Here is a 17407-nt window from a genome sequence, read left to right on the forward strand (position 1 = left end):
AAGTGGTAACATAATTTGATTGGAATACAGCCACACCCATTCGTTTATATATTGTCAATGGCGGCTTTCCAGCTACAACAGCAGAGCTGAGTAACTACAAAAATATTTATTATCTGGCCCTTTATGAAAAAAACTGCTGATCCTCAGTTAACGGCTCTAGAGGAACTACCAGAATGAGTGTCACTCAGGGGGATGCACTGCGGTGGTGCTCGAGGTTCTCTGCCCTGGGCTTCTTCCCTCCCCCTTGGCTTTCACTCACCAAGTGGACACAAAGTAGAGAGCAGCTTTGGTCTTCCTAAATATACGTTAGTGACAAGGTAGCTGGCATATTTAGGGGATTAAGAATTCCTTAATAACCAGACACCGAATAGCCAGACAGCTGAGGAGGACAGTGCAATAAAACCACATATAACAATGAATAAAACTGCATATAACACTTGAGGCAGAATATAACATGCTTGGCCATGGCATATTATTCTCTTGAAAAACTGCTCAGTTTTTCTTGTGAATATTTTAATCAGAAGTTTTGTACAAATATTCAAAATTGGTATTAATATTGATTTTATACATTAATACTCAAAATTAAGAATTTAATAGTCTTAAATTTTTATCGCCATTACATGTTCATTAAAAGTTAGAGGTGCAGGCCTGGTGGTTAAGCTCGCATGCTCCACTTTTGTGGCCCAGAATTCACAGGTTCAGATCCTGGGTATGGACCTATACACTGCTCATCACAGCATGCTGTGGTGAGCATCCCACATACAAAATAGAGGAAGATTGGCACAGGTATTCGCTCAGCGACAAACTTCCTCAAGCAGAAAGAGGAAGATTGGCAACAGATGATAGCTCAGGGCCAATCTTCCTCACCAAAAAAATAAAAAAAAATATATACATACAACTTGATTGCTAACCCATAGGGCTGTTTTTTTCATTTCATTTCCTTTCTTGTGATTTTAATATTAGAGTGTTAACCACTTTCCCAAATTCATCTGACAGACTAGTGTTTCCATTTATACTTTGTTTGAAGCCAACAGATTACCTGGGTACCTGCCCCAGCCCAATTCCTTTGAGCACTTCTCATCCTGGTAGTACTGCTGAGTCCCACATAAAGGGAGCATCTCTAAATGAGCCCCTCAGTGAAAATCAGGTATCATGTGTTCTTGGCCAATAGTATGCTGGAGCTCAGGGCCATTCTACAAGAGTATAAAATGCCATGTGGCTGCTTAGCCGTGTTTCAATACTTACCAGCAAACTTAACAATAGTGCAGATTCTTTAATGTGTGAAGGTTTTAAAGCAGGGTGAGAAATATCCACTAATAGTTTTATTTGTTTAATGTACCATGCCTAAAGTTATAATTGTCAAATAATTGTCATTTCATTAAACTATCAACATCCCCTAGATTTGCACTGTCAGATACAATAGCAACTAGCTACTTGTGGCTATTTAAATTTAATTGATTAAAATTAAATAAAATTAAAAATTGAATCCTTCACGGGTACTAGCCATAACCAAGTGTTCACTAGCCACGTGTATTGGACTTTACAGATAAAGAAGTTTTCTATCATCATAAAACTTTCTATCAGATAGGAATATTCTGAATACCTACATTTGACATAAATAAAGAGAATTTTATGGATTTAACTAATTAAATACTGCCACACATTTAATCATTTGCAAAATTAATTGAGTACTGTAAAGCATATGGTTAAAATCATAAATCTTTGTCAGATATTTGAAAGCATCTTAATTCTTGTCTAGTAGAAACAATACGCAAAAATATTGTTTAAAAATAGTAAATTGGAAAAAAGTTGACTTACATTTTGTTATTACCATTTTTATGTTTATACATACTCATATTCTCATTTCTTACCATATTTCCCCTATGATTATGATAACTGGACGATTTTAGATAATTCCTGCAGTTTCCATGTTTTTGCCTCACACACACACAAAGTGTAATCACAAAAAGTGAATGTTTTGGATCTAGCTTATCAACCAAATATTTCTCAGTCAGGGCCTAGGTCTTGGTGACCTTGCGATGGAGGCCCCTAAATATCTCTCCTTTATTTCCTTCTTACAAACACGTGATTGAGATGGGTTAAGTTATAGTTTCAGACCCTTCCTCCCCTATGATGGAGTAACAAGGATAGCAGGCACTCTTTCACCTCAAACAATTTAAAAATATAAAAAATATGTGTGAAATGACAGTGTTCAGACATTAGTCAACTGCTCAAGACTAAGATCCCTGACTGCATAAACAGTCAAGGTGAACCCTAGTATTTCTCCAAAAGTAATGAACCAATAGCCACTGTGGAAAACCTCCATAATATATGGAATATTGGGTAAAGTATGCAAAAGGAGACTGGCTTAATAGAGAGGAAAAATTAGACCTATGACATAAAAAAGCCCTTAACCTTTTATAAGCTACTCCGGTCTTGCCTAACAAAGCTTAAAAATGCACCTTGAAAGGATCAAACACTTTCCAAGTTATACCACCTGCAAAGAAGCAGGAAAATGTGATACATGATCAGGAGAAAAATCAATATTTAAAACTGACTCAGATATAGAATTAGTAGACAGGTTATTAAAATAGTTATACCTATGTTTCATATGGTGACAAAGATAGAGCAAAATATGAGCATGTTAAGAGAGTCATGGGAGATTTTTAAAAACCCAAATTAAACATATGGAAATGAAAACTACAATGCCTGAAATGTAAAATACATTGGGGAAATTAACAACTGATTAGGTACTGCAGAGAAAAGATTATTCAGGTTGAAGGTATACTAATCAAAAAGAAACAGAATGAAAAGACTGTAAACTTATCAGTGAGCTGTGAGACAACTTTCAGTGACCTAATATTATCATTAAAGCTCCCAAAGAATGAAGAAAGAGGAGGGGACTGAAAAATTATTTGAAGAATATGGTAAACAATTTTCCAAAATTGATGAAAATTATAGACCTAAAATTAAAACTCAGTGAACTGTAATCATAGGAATGTAGAAATATAAACCAAGGCTGATCATAACCCATGATTTTAAAACAGTGATGAAGTAAAGAGGAAGTCAGCAGAGAAAGGAGACTCATTATGTAAAGAACAAAAACAAGAATAAAATCAGATTTCCTTTGGGAAAACAAAGGTAGAAGGCAATTGAGCAAAATCCTCATGCAGTGCTGAAAAGAAAAATATTTCCTTGAATTCTATGCAAAGTAAAATATTTTCGTAAAAAAGTAAAAATTTGTGTATGTCCAATTTTCTCACAGACATAAGAAATGAAAGAATTGATTTAACAGCATACCTGCACTATAAAAATGTTAAAGTCCTCCAGACAGATAGAAAATAAAGTCAGATGAAAACTTAGATCTACACAAGACATGATAAAAATGTGTGTAAGTATATTTCTTTCTTATTTTTTAAATTAGTAAAAAGATAACTGAGTGGGACCCTCAGAATGGTGTCATGAGGAGCTTGGCAATTTTCCCCAAAAAGCAATGATGAAACTGCATAACATTATTAAAACAATTACTTTCACTCTATGGAAATTGAGCAAACACATAAACGAATCAAGACGCATTTATTCAAGCAAAACTACTGAAGTCCAGGAAGGGACATTGGGAGTGTCCAGAGTTTTAGCCTAGGGATGCTCCCATCTCCCTCTGGCTTTGTTTTACCAGAGCTGAACAAGCTATGAAAACCAGCAGCTTTGAGCTCTGGGATACTGACATGAGTTGGAATGGAGTATGGAAAAACCCCATGCCTGGAGGTGTTGTGCAAAAGGAATATGAACCTCAGTGCAAACAACTGGGGATGGATAGCTAACACAGACGGTCTGAGGGTGCAATATCATGAGACTAACCAGAGGTTAATCAAGGCAATTCTGGAAATGAGAAAGCCAGAGAAGTTCTTAATAAGATTTGACATACTGGTGGGGGTCCGGAAGGTTGGTTTATGCATAAAAGTTGTGAGAACCCTAGCCATCTGTCCATCTCTGGCTGAATACGAGGCCTTGAGTATGCAAAGAGGTGACAGGAGAAGGCCCTGCAGAAAGTAAAAAGCCAAGGATTTGTTTTTTTTTTTATTTTATTGAGGTCATAATAATTTATATCACTGTGAAATGTCAGTTGTACATTATCGTTTGTCAGTCACTATATAAATGTGCCCCTTCACGCCTTGTCCCTACCCCCCAACACCCTTCGCCTCTGGTAACACTAAACTGTTTGTGTGTTAGTTTATCTTCCACTTATGAGTGAAATCATATGGTGTTTGTCTTTCTCTGTCTGGTAAAAGCCAGGGATTTTAATGTGTTTCCCAACCAACACTCAGAGCCATTGCCAAGGGGTAGAAGGCTCACCTAATCAAGGGGCTTATGGACAACATCTGAGCATTCATTGGCTGACCACTAAGATATGCTGACCCAGAAGTGACTCTGTGAAGCCAAGCTTAAAGGAAAAAAAGAATTTAAAAAATAACAATAAACTGGTCAGAGACATCAGCATCTCCACGTTGCAAAGGAGACAGATTCCAGAATTAGTCAAGTCAGTACACAAAAGCAACAATATCAATTCCTGGGGGAGTAGTAGATCTAAATCCAGAGTTGGTGCAATATATTATCTAAAATATCCAGGTGTCAACAATAAAAAATGGGAACTGCAAAGAAATGGGAAAGTGTGAACCATACATGGGGAAAAGTGAACAGAAACTGTTTCTGGGGGAGGTGAAGATATTGGACTCAGGAAAAAAATACTTAAAAGGAGCTATTATAAATATATTCAAAGATCTAAATGAAACCATATTTGATGAACTAAAATAATGTGTACAATGGCTCATCAAATAGAGAATCAATAAAGAGAGATTACTTTTTAAAAAGAAGATAATAGAAATTCAAGACATAAAGTGTTGAATATCTGAAATGAAAAGTTACACAGACAAGCTCAACAGCAAATTGAGTTGTTAGAAGGAAGATTTTGTGAACCTGCTCATAGGTCAATGGAGATTATCCAGTCTGAAGAAACAAAGATAAAAGGAATAAAAATTAACAGAATGTCACAACCTGCTGGGAAAACAATCAAGCATAGCAAGCATACACATGACAGAAGTTCCAGGAGTATAGTAGTTACTTTGAAGGAGAGTAGAGAAAAGGACAGAAAAGTTCTTTGAAGAAATAATGGCCCAACATTTCCCCAAATGAGGAGAAACCAATCTACAAATCCAAGAAGGTCAACAAACTTCAAGTAGGATAAACAAAAGGAAATTCACATATAAACACATCATAGTCAAGCTACTGAATGCCAAAGACAAGTAGAAAATCTTGCAAGAAGCAAGAGAAAGAGGGCTCATTACATACAAGGGAACCACAAGCAACTGACAGCTGACCTCTCTTCAGAAACAATGCAGGCCAGATGACATTGAAAATGCATTTTTCTCTTTTTTTAACTGATTGTAAAGATGATTGCACAAAACAATGAAAAAACTGTAATGTTGGACCTATATAAATATGTAGTATATGAAAATTGCACAAAGACAGGGAGGAATGGAGCTATATCGAAACAGTTTCTAAACCTTACTGGAAGTAAATATTAATCTGAATAGTATTATGTTAAGATGTATATTGTCTTCCCTTGAGTAACTACTAAGAAAATAATTCAGGCTATTAAGAGAACCAGTAAAATGTTTCTCTAGAAAAAAATATATTTGATATGAAAAAGCAGTAAAAAAGGCACAAAAGCACATAAGACATAGGAAACAGCAGAATGGGAGATAAAAAGTTAACAATATCGATAGTTGAATTAAATTTGAAATGTATGAAGTACTCCAATTGAAAGCTGAGATGGTTGGGGCCAACTCTGTGGCACAGTGGTTAAGTTCATGTGCTCTGCTTCGGTCACCCAAGGTTTGCAGGTTCTGATCTCAGGTGGGATCTATCAGCTCTCATCAGCCACACTGCAGTGGCATCCCACTAAAGCAGAGCAAGATTGGCACAGATGTTAGCTCAGCAACAATCTTCTTCAAGCAAAAAGAGGAAGATTGGCAACAGCTGTTAGCTCAGGGCCAATCGTCCTGGGTGGGGGGGGGGGAGCAAAGATTGTCCGTCTCAAAACAAAACAATATACAACTGTATGCTGTTTACAAGAGACAAACTTTAAATTCAAATAGACAAATAGGTTCAAAGTAAAATTATAGGAAAGTACACCATGCAAATAGTAACAAAATAGCTGGAGTGGCTATATCAATATCAGGCAAAATACTGTTTGACGCAAAAAATGCCACTAGAGACAAAAAGGAATATTTTATAAGGAGGAAACTGGCAACTTACATAATTATTTAACACTTATAAACATAAACATATTTGAGAGCTGAACAACAAAATATATGAAGCAAGTCTGGCAGAATTAAGATATAAACAAATTGTCAACAATAGCTGGGGTCTTTAATATGCCATTCTCAGTCTGCGTCCAATGAAGGAAGAGAAACCTCACAGTAATTTGAACAGGAAACTGTTAATATAAATGACTAACATAAGGGGATTAGAATAATGAGAGATTAGCAAGTAAGTAAACAGAATGCTACAGAATGTAAGACTAGAGATATAAGGAACACCAAACAGGGCTGAGATTGAGAGCCCATGGGAGATCCACTTGACAGGACTGAAATCCAGACCTTGTGGGAGAGGGCAAGGCCTTTACTTATTGAAAGGACTCTGCGAGTAAGCCATGGTAATGGATCTTCAAGAAGCCCACCCCCTAGTGTGCTGCGTAAAGCTGTCCGTGGGGAATCTCACCAGAGATACTTAAGTGCGAAACTGTGCAATGGAGGACACACATGGAAACTGCTGATTACTGAGAGCTGCTGGCATCAGGCACTGGAGAAGCTCTGAGTGACGCAGGAGCCAAGCAGATACTCTGCCATAAAATAATCCAAGGATAGGTGTGTGATTAAAGAGCACAGATGTATTTACAGAGCAGCCAGAATGAATGATATTATACCTGAGTCAATAATTTTTTAACTGTCACACAGCATTCCCAATAATGGAGAGAAAAACTAGATTAAAAAATGAATATGAACAATCTTATCTGCCAATTTGAATGACGTCACATGTGTAGAATAGAGGCAGAGACCATATGCTAGGCTATAAAATGACTCAATATATTTAAAAGAACTGAAATAATGTAAAGTTCTCCTATCACAACATAATTGAATTAAAAAGCAACAGAAAGAAATGTGGGAAAATCTCAAAGTTTGGAAATTAAACTACATGCTTCTAAACCGCCCACATGTCAAAGAAGAAATCACAATGGAAACTAAAAATAATTTGAATGAATGAAACAAAAACAACATCTCACAACTGATAAGAAGTAAACGAGGATGCAGAGGAAAATTTATAGCTTTAACACCTATATTAGAAAAAATTATTTTAAATAAATACCTAATTGTTCACCTTAAGAAGGTAGAAAAGAGGAGCAAACAAAACCAAAAGCAAGCAGAAGGAAGGAAATGATCAAGAATAGAGCAGAATTGGAAGTCTATTAGAAATAATCAAAAATTACAGCAAAGATGCAGGGTACAAAACAAACTTACAAAGATCAGTTGCATTTCTATACTCTAATAATGAACTAAGAGAATTCAAGAATACAATCTCATTTACAACTGCAACAAAATGAATAAAATATCTAGGAGTAAATTTAATCAAGGAGGTAAAACACCTATACAATGAAAACTATATGACATTACTGGAAGAAATTGATGATGACATAAAGAAATGGAAAGATATTCCATGAACTTGGATTGGAAGGATAAACATAGTTAAAATGTCCATACTACCTAAAGTGAGCTACAGATTCAATGCAATCCCAATCAGAATCCCAACGACATTCTTCATGGAAATAGAACAAAGAATCCTAAAATTCATATGGGGGAACAAAAGAACTCAAATAGCTAAAGCAATTCTGAGGAAAAAAACAAAGCTGGAGGCATCACAATCCCTGACTTCAAAATATACTACAAAGATATAGTAATCAAAACAGCATGGTACTGGTAAGAAAACAGGCACACAGATCAGTGGAACAGAAGAGAAAGCCCAGAAATAAAACCACACATCTACAGACAGCTAATCTTTGACAAGGGGGCTAAGAACATACAATGTAGAAAGGAAAGACTCTTCAATAAATGACATTGGGAAAACTGGACAACCACATGCAAAAGAATGAAAGTAGACCATTATCTTTCACCATAAACAAAAATTAACTCAAAATGGATCAACTACTTGAAGGTAAGACATGAAACTATAAAACTGTTAGAAGAAAATATAGGCAGTAGACTCTTTGACATGGGTCTTACAAAGATATTTTTGAATACCATGTCTCTTCAGGCAAGGGAAAAAAAGAAATAACTGGGACTTCGTCAGACTAAAGAGCTTCTGGAAGGAAAAGGGAACAAGGATCAAAATGAAAAGACAACCAGGGCTGGCCCGGTGGTGCAGTGGTTAAGTTCGCACGTTCCACTTTGGCGGCCCAGGTTTCGCTGGTTTGGATTCAAGGTGTGGATCTGGCACCACTTGGCAAGCCATGCTGTGGCAGGCGTCCCACATATAAAGTAGAGGAAGATGGGCACGGATGTTAGCTCAGGGCAAGTCTTCCTCAGCAAAAAGAGGAGGATTGGCAGTAGTTAGCTCAGGGCTAGTCTTCCTCAAAAAAAAAAAAAAAAGAAGAAAATAAAATATACTAAGGCAGCAGGGCAGAAGAAAATAACTTGCAAAGGAACCACATCAGGCTTTCAGTGGATTTCTCCGCAGAAACCTGACAGTCTAGGAGAGAGTGGAATGATCGATTCAAAATCCTGAATGACAAAACTTTCAGCCAAGAATACTCTATCCAATGAAAATCTCCTTCAGATATGACAGAGAAATAAAAACTTTCCCAGATAAACAAAAGCTAAGGGAGTTCATTCCCACAAGTGCCCCCCTACAAGAAATCCTCAAGAAGGCCCTCATATCTGAAAAAAGAAATAGGAAAGGTGCTACAAAACCCTGAGCAAGGAGATGAATAGGTAGGCAATGATCAAGAAGTGGCATATCTCTATCAGATCAGGTTAGTAAACAATTCTAACGTCAAGGATAATATAAACAGAAAATACCAAAACAAAAATGACCTCATCTTTTTATCCATAGACTCACAACACAAGTTGGAAAATGATATGACAAAATAACTAGAAGGGAAATAGTAAAGGGATGGAATCAGTATAGTCTAAGGAAGTAGGAGGCTGTCAGAAAATGGACTATCTCAACTATGAGATTGTTTATATGAACTTAAGGGTAACCAATAACAAATAATCAGAACAGACATCTTTACAATAAACGAGGAGGAAAAGAAGAAAACCAACAGAGAAAACTACCTAATCAAATTGGTAGTCCAAAATACACAGGAAGGAAACAAAGGAAATGCAGAAGAACCAGGAAATGTGTGAGAAGATGGTAGTGTTAAGCCCTGTATATCAATAATCTCTCCAAATGTAAATGGATTGAATTCTCCAATCAAAAGACACAGAGTGACAAGATGGATTAAAGAACAAAACCCAACAATATGCTGCCTCCAGGAAACATATCTCAGCTCTAGAGACAAACATAGGCTCAGAGTGAAGAGATAGAAGACAATACTCCAAGTCGATGGCAAACCAAAGAAAGCAGGTGATGCCATACTTATATCAGACAAAGTAGACTTCAAGATAAAACTGATAAAGAGAGACAAAGGGGCAGTGTATAATAATAAAAGGGACTCACCACCAAGAAGACATAACACTTATAAACATGTCTACACCCAACACAGGAGCACCAAAGTACATAAAGCGACTATTAACAAAGCTAAAAGGAGATATTACCAACAACACAATAATAGTAGGGGACCTCAACACTCCACTTACATCAATGGATAGATCATCCAGAGAAAAAGCCAACAAACAGATACTGGACTTAAATGAAAAACTAGATGAGATGAATGTAGTAGACATATATAGAGCCTTCCATCCCAAAACAGCAGAATACACATTCTTCTCAAGAACACATAGAACATTCTCAGGGATAGAGCAAATATTGGGAAACAAGGCAAACCTTAATAAATTTAGGTAGATTGAAATCATATCTACTATCTTTTATGACCATAATGCCATGAAACTAAAAATCAACTACAAGAAAAAAGCTGGGAGAAGAACCAAAAATGTGGAGACTAGACAACATGCTACTGAACAACCACAGGGTCGTCAGAAAAATGAAGAAATCAAAAGATATTTGGAGGCAAACATGAATGCAAACAGCATGTTGACTCTTATGAGATGCAGTAAAAGCAGTCCTAAGAGGGAAATTTATAGCAATACAGCACCACGTTAACAAACAAGAAAAAGCTCAAATAAACTATCTTAATCTACACCTAACAGAATTAGAAAAAGAAGAAGAAACAAAGCCCAAACTCAGGAGAAGCAGGGAAATTATAAAAATTAAGTGCAGAAATAAATGAAATAGAAACAAAAAACACTGTGAAAAGGATCAATGAAACAAGGAGCTGGTTCTTTGAGAGGATGAAGAAAATTGACAAACCCTTAGTGAGACTAAGAAAAAAAGAAAGAAGTCTCAAATAAATAAAATTAGAAATGAAAGAGCAGAAATTTCCATGGATAGCACAGAAATACCAAAGATTATGAGAATACTATGAAAAACTATATGCTAACACACTGGACAATCTAGAAGAAATGGGTAAATTCTTAGACTCTTACAACCTCCCAAAACTGAATCAAGAATAAACAGAGAATCTGAATAGAGCAATCACAAGTAAAAAGAGTGAAACAGTAATCAAAAACCTCTCCAAAAATAAAATCCAGGACCAGATGGCTTCTCAGGAGAATCCTGCCAAACATTCAAAGACAATTTATTACCTATTCTTCTCAAACTATTCCAAAAAGTTGAGGAAGATGGAAGTACCCCTAACACATTCTATGAGGCCAACATCACCCTGATCCCACCACCAGACAAGAACAATACAAAGAAGGAAAATTACAGGTCAATATCGCTGATGAACATAGATGCAAAAATCCTCACCAAAATATTGGCAAACTGAATACAGTCATACATTAAGAAGATCATACACCATGATCAAGTGGGATTCATACCAGGGACACAGGAATGTTTCAACACCCACAAATCAGTAAATGTGATACACCATATAAACACAAAAGGAGGAACAAAAACCACATGATCATCTCTATAGAAGCAGAGAAAGCATTTGACAAGATCCAGCATCCATTCATGATAAAAATTCTCAATCAAATGGGTATAGAAGGAAAATATCCCAACATAGTAAAGGTCATATATGACAAACCCACAGCCAACATCATACTCAATGGGGGAAACTGAAAGCCATCCCACTGATAACAGGAACAAGACAAGGATGCCCACTCTCTCCACTCTTATTCAACATAGTACAGAGGTTTTGGTCAGAGCAATTAGGCAGGAAAAAGAAATAAAAAGAATCCAAATAGGCACTGAAGAAGTGAAACTTTCACTCTTTGCAGTCGACATCATTTCTATATATAAAATGTTTAGAAAACTCTAAAGAATCCATCGGAAAACTCTTAGAAATAATCAACAACTACAGCAAAGTTGTAGCATACAAAGTCAATGTACAAAAATCAGTGGCATTTCTATACTCTAATAACGAACTAATAGAGCAAGAACTCAAGAATACAACCCAATTTACAATTTCAACAAAAAGATTAAAATATCTAGGAATAAACTTAACCAAAGATGTGTAAAACCTATACAAGGAAAACTATAGGACATTACTGAAAGAAATCGATAATGACAAAGAAATGGAAAGATAGTCCATGTACACGGATTGGAAAAATAAACATAGTTAAAATGGCCATACTACCTAAAGCAATCCACAGATTCAATGCAATCACAATCAGAATCCCAATGACAATCTTCACAGAAATAGAACAAAGAATCTTAAAATTCGTATGGGGCAACAAAAAAACCAGAATAGCCAAAGCAGTCCTGAGAAACAAGAAGAAAACTGATGGCATTGAAGTCCCTGATTTCAGAACATATTACAAAACTGTAGTAATCAGAACAGCATGGTACCAGTACAAAAACAGGCACACAGGTCAGTGAAACAGAACTGAAAGCCCTGAAATAAAACCACACATACATGGACAGCAAATCTTCAATAAAGAAAGCAAGAGGGGCTGGCCTGGTGGTGCCGTGGTTAAGTTTGCACGTTCCTCTTTGGTGGCCCGGGGTTGGCCAGTTTGGATCCTGGGTGTGCACATGGCACCACTTGGCAAGCCATGCTGTGGTAGGCATCCCACATATAAAGTAGAGGAGGATGGGCACAGACGTTAGGTCAGGGCCAGTCTTCCTCAGCAAAAAGAGGAGAATTGGCAACAGACGTTAGCTCAGGGCTAATTTTCCTCAAAAACAAATAAGTAAATAAAAAATAAAGGAACCAAGAACATAGAATGGAGTAAGGAAAGCCTCTTCAATAAGTGGTGCTGAGAAAACTAAAGAGCCACGTCTAAAATATGAAAGTAGACCATTATCTTTCTCCATAGACAAAAATAGACCCAAAATGGATCAAAGACTTGAATGTTAGACCAGAAACTATAAAACTTATGGAAGCAAATATAGGCAGTATACTCTTTGTCATCAGCCTTAAAAGGATCTTCACAAACATAGTGTCCACTCAGACAAGGGAAACAAAAGAAACAATAAACAAGTGGGACTTCATCAGACTAAAGAGCTTCTGGAAGGCAAAAGAAACCAAGATCTAAATGAGAAAACAACCCAGGAACTGAGAGAAAATATTTGCAAATCATATATATGATAAGGGATTAATCTCTGCAATATATAAAGAGCTCACACAACTGAACTATGAAAGAATAAATGACCCAATCAATAAGTGGGCAGAGGATATGAAGAGACATTTTTCCAAAGAAGATATACAGATGGTCAATAGGCAGATGACAAGGTGCTAAACATCATTAATCATCAAGGAGATACAAATCAATGCTACAGTTAGATATCATCTTATGCCTGTTAGAACAGTTACAATGACCAAGACAAAAAAATAACAAATGTTGGAAAGGTTGTGGAGAAAAGGGAACCCTCATCTACTGCTGGTGGGAACGCAAACTTGTGCAGCCACTTTGGAAAACAGTATGGAGATTTCTCAAAAAGTTAAAAATAGAATTACCATATGACCAGGCTATCCCACTACTGGGTATTTATCCAAAGATCTTGAAATCAACACTAAGAGACGTATGCACCTCTATGTTCATTGCAGCATTATTCACAATAGCCAAGATGTGGAAGCAACCCAAGTGCCCAACGACTGATGATTGGATAAAGATGATGTAGTATATATATACAATGGAATACTACTCCACCATAAAAAGCACATAATCGTCCCATTCACAACCACATTGGTGGAACTTGAGGGCATCATGTTGAGAGAAATAAGCCACACAGAGAGAGAAAAGAACATATGATTTCACTCATATGTGGAATATAAACAAACTTATGGACAAAGAGAACAATTTAGTGGTTACTGTGGCAGCAGGAGAGTGGGTACAAGGGGTGCGGTGGCACATCGATATGGTGTTTGATAAATACTGATGTACAACTGAAATTTCACAATGTTATAAACTAGTTAGACCACAATAATTTTTTTAAACTGGTTTTTTGGAAAGTTCAGAAAAGGTGAGACAACATGAGTGACATCAGCCTCATGGTGGAATTTTCCCCCTTGTCACTCCCCTCTAAGTTACAGCCAAATGGACATGCACTGACCAACATAGGATTTCCTATACAGCAGTAGAGGATGCCTAAGAGATCCATGCGTCTATACATCTGAATGTGGGTGGACTCAACCCCCAGTAAGCAGTGGAACTAGGGGAGAAGCCCCCACCACCCTCCCTGAGTGGCAGCAATCCAGGTTGTGGATCCTCACACAGTGGCTTGCACAAGTGGTGAGGACAGCCCAGCTCACCTGACTGCCAGTGGAGCATGGATGGTGGCAGCCTGGCCTGTGTGACTGCTGGCACAGTGGAGGTGGCCTGGCCCACACAACTGTGAGCAAACTGGGTGGGGGCAGAAGAAATAGCCCCTTTGCCCCAGCACTGGCAGGTGGAACCTGTGACCAGAGGCTTCAGGAAACACAGCAGATCTGGTGACCTAGCCCCCACTGGTGGCACCCCCCAACACCAGCTCAGCTGGAGATACATATAGTTCTCCAGGTCCCTGGCAGGGATAGTGACACCTATGAACCCAGCACCCCTGGCAGCAGTGCAACGAGCACCTTCAGACAGCCCAGGACAAGCATCACCGGTCATGCATGGGGCAGCAGCATCCAAGCCTATGGGAGCCAACAGAAAGCCAGTGGGGTCTCAGATAAACCAGCTTCTCTATACCTGGAAGACCTAGAAAAAGAACAAACAAAGCCCAACGTCAGGAGAAGGAAGGAAATAATGAAATCAGAGCAGAAATAAATGAAACAGGAAGTAGAAAAACAATAGAAAGGATCAATGAAACTAAGAAGCGGTTCTCTGAGAAGATAAACAAAATTGACAATATCTCAGCCAGATTCAGAAAAAAAGAGAGAAGACTCGAATAAATACAATCAGAAATTATAGAGCAGTAACTACAATGGACACTGCAGAAACACATTGGATTACAGAAGAATACTATGAAACACTGTATGTCAACAGACTGAATAGCCTGGAAGAAATGGATAAATTCTTAGAACCATATGACCTCCGAAAACTGAATCACGAAGAAATAAAGAATCTGAATACACCAATCACAAGCAGAGATTGAAACTGTTATCAAAAGCCTCCCAAAGAAAAAGTCCAGGACCATACAGCTTCTCTGGTGAATTCTACCAAACATTCAGAGAAGATTTAATTCCTATGCTTCTCAAACTATTCTGAAAAATTGGGAGGATGCGACACTTCTGAATTCATTTTCTGAGGCAAACATTATCCTGATATGAAAACCAGACAAGGATGACACAAAAAAGGAAAATTACAGGCCAATATCAGTGATGAACATAGACGCAAAAGTACTCAACAAAATATTAGGAAATTGAATACAACAATACATTAATTGGATCATAGACCACGATCAGGTGGGATTTACTGTAGGGGTGCTGAAATGGTTCAACATTAGCATATCCATCAATGTGATGTACCATATTAACAAAATGAAGAATGAAAATCACATGATCATCTCAATAGATGGAGAGAAAACATCTGACAATTTCCAATATCCATTTATGATAAAAACTCTCAATAAAATGGGTATAGAGGGAAAGTACCTCAACATTACAAAGGCCATATAGCACCAACCCACCGCCAACATCATACGCAATGGTCAAAAAGTGAAAGCCATTCCTCTGAGAACAGGAACAAGACAAGGGTGCCCACTCTTGCCACTCTTCTTCAACATAGTACTGGAAATTTTAGCCAAACAAGTAAGGCAAGTAAAAGAAATAATAGGTATCCAAAAAGGAAAGGAAGAATTAAAACTGTCACTATTTGTGGTTGACATGATTCTATATACAGAAAACTGTAAAGAATCCAACAAAAAACTATTAGAAATAATCAACAAATACAGTAAAGCTGCAGGGTACAAAATCAACATTCAAAAATCATTTGCATTTCACTCCGTAATGGGGGCCTGCAGTTTGCTAGTTTGGATTCCGGGCATGGACCTACACACCGCTCATCAGGCCATGCTGTGGTGGCATCCCAAATAGAAGAACTAGAATGATTTATAACTAGGATATACAACTATGTACTGGGGCTTTGGGGAGAAAATAAAAGAGGAAGCTTGGCAAAATACGTTATCTCAAGGCCAGTCTTCCTCACACACACAAAATCACTTGCATTCCTATACACTAATAATGGATCAGCAGAAAGAGAAGTCAAGACTATAATCCCATTTACAATTGCAACAAAAAAGAATAAAATACCTGGAATAAATTTAACCAAGGAGGTGAATGCCATATACTCCAAAAACTATGACATTAATGAAATAACTCAAAGAAGACAAAGACATGGAAAGATATGCCATTCCCATGTATTGGAAGAATAAACACAGTTAAAATGTCCATATTACCTAAATCAATCTACAGACTGATCTACAGATCAATCTACAGATTTAATGCAAACACGAATGGAATACCAATGACATTCTTCATGAAAAGAGAGAAAAGAATCTTAAAATTTATATGGAAAAACAAATGACACTGAATAGCCAAAGCAATTCTGAGGGGGGGAAAAAAAACACTTGGATGTATCATGCTCCCTGAACTCAAAATATACTACAAAGCTGTAGTAGTCAAAACAGCATGGTACTGGCATAAAAAACCCAGATATACAGATCAATGGAACAGAATTGAAAGCCCAGAAGTAAAACCACACATCAAGGGACAGCTAATCTTCAACAAAGAAGGCAAGAACACACAATGAAGAAAGGAAAGTCTCTTCAATTAATAGTGTTGGGAAGATTGGACAGCCACATGCAAAAGAATGAATGCAGACCATTGTCTCACGTGATACTCAAAAATTAACTCTAAATTGATTAAAGACTTGAATGTAAGACCTGAAACCATAAAACTCTTAGAAGAACATATAGGCAGTACAGATTGACGTAGGTCTTAGTAGTATCTTTCTGAATACCATGTCTCCACAGGCAAGGGAATCAAAAGACAAAATAAAGAAATAGGACTACATCAGACTAAAGAGCTTCTGCAAGGCAAAGGAAACCATCATCAAAATGAAAAGACAACGTACCAATGGGAAGAAAATATTTGCAAATCATACATCTGACAAGGCGTTACTTTCCAAAATATATAAAGAGCTCATACAACTCAATAACAAAAAAAAGAATAATCCAATCAAAAAAATGGACATAGGATACGAACAGACATTTTTCAAAGAAGATATCCAGATGGCCAATAGGCACACAAAAAGATGTTGGACATCACTAATCGTCAGGGAAATGCAAATCAAAATGACAATGAGGTATCACCTCACACCAGTCAAATGGCTATAATTACCAAGACAAAAAATAACAAATGTTGGAGGGGATGTGGAGTAAAGGGAATGCTCTTAAACTGGTGGTGGGAATGCAAACCGGTGCAGCCACTATGGAAAACAGTATGGAAATTTCTCAAAAACTTAAAAACAGAAATACTGTATGATCCAGCCATTCTGCTACTGGGTATTTATCAAAAGAACATGAAATCACTAATTCCAAAAGATATATGCACCCGTATGCTCACCACAGCATTATTCACAATAGGCAAGATATGGAAGCAACCTAGGTGCCCATCAAGGGACAAATGGATAAGAAGGTGTCG

General features: G+C 37.2%; 1 protein-coding gene across 1 annotated transcript in view; it reads left to right on the plus strand.

Annotated features, from left to right (window-relative positions):
• LOC123276004 (disks large-associated protein 5-like) overlaps positions 1–17407 on the plus strand; it is a 65991-nt gene that overhangs the window by 5904 nt on the left and 42680 nt on the right. The window contains exon 2 of the transcript XR_011505688.1: positions 3266–3391. The gene's annotated coding sequence lies outside the window, so the exon portion shown is untranslated. The remainder of the gene's footprint in view (positions 1–3265; positions 3392–17407) is intronic.

Source organism: Equus asinus, chromosome 9, assembly GCF_041296235.1.
Source record: "Equus asinus isolate D_3611 breed Donkey chromosome 9, EquAss-T2T_v2, whole genome shotgun sequence".
Classification (NCBI taxonomy): domain Eukaryota; kingdom Metazoa; phylum Chordata; class Mammalia; order Perissodactyla; family Equidae; genus Equus; species Equus asinus.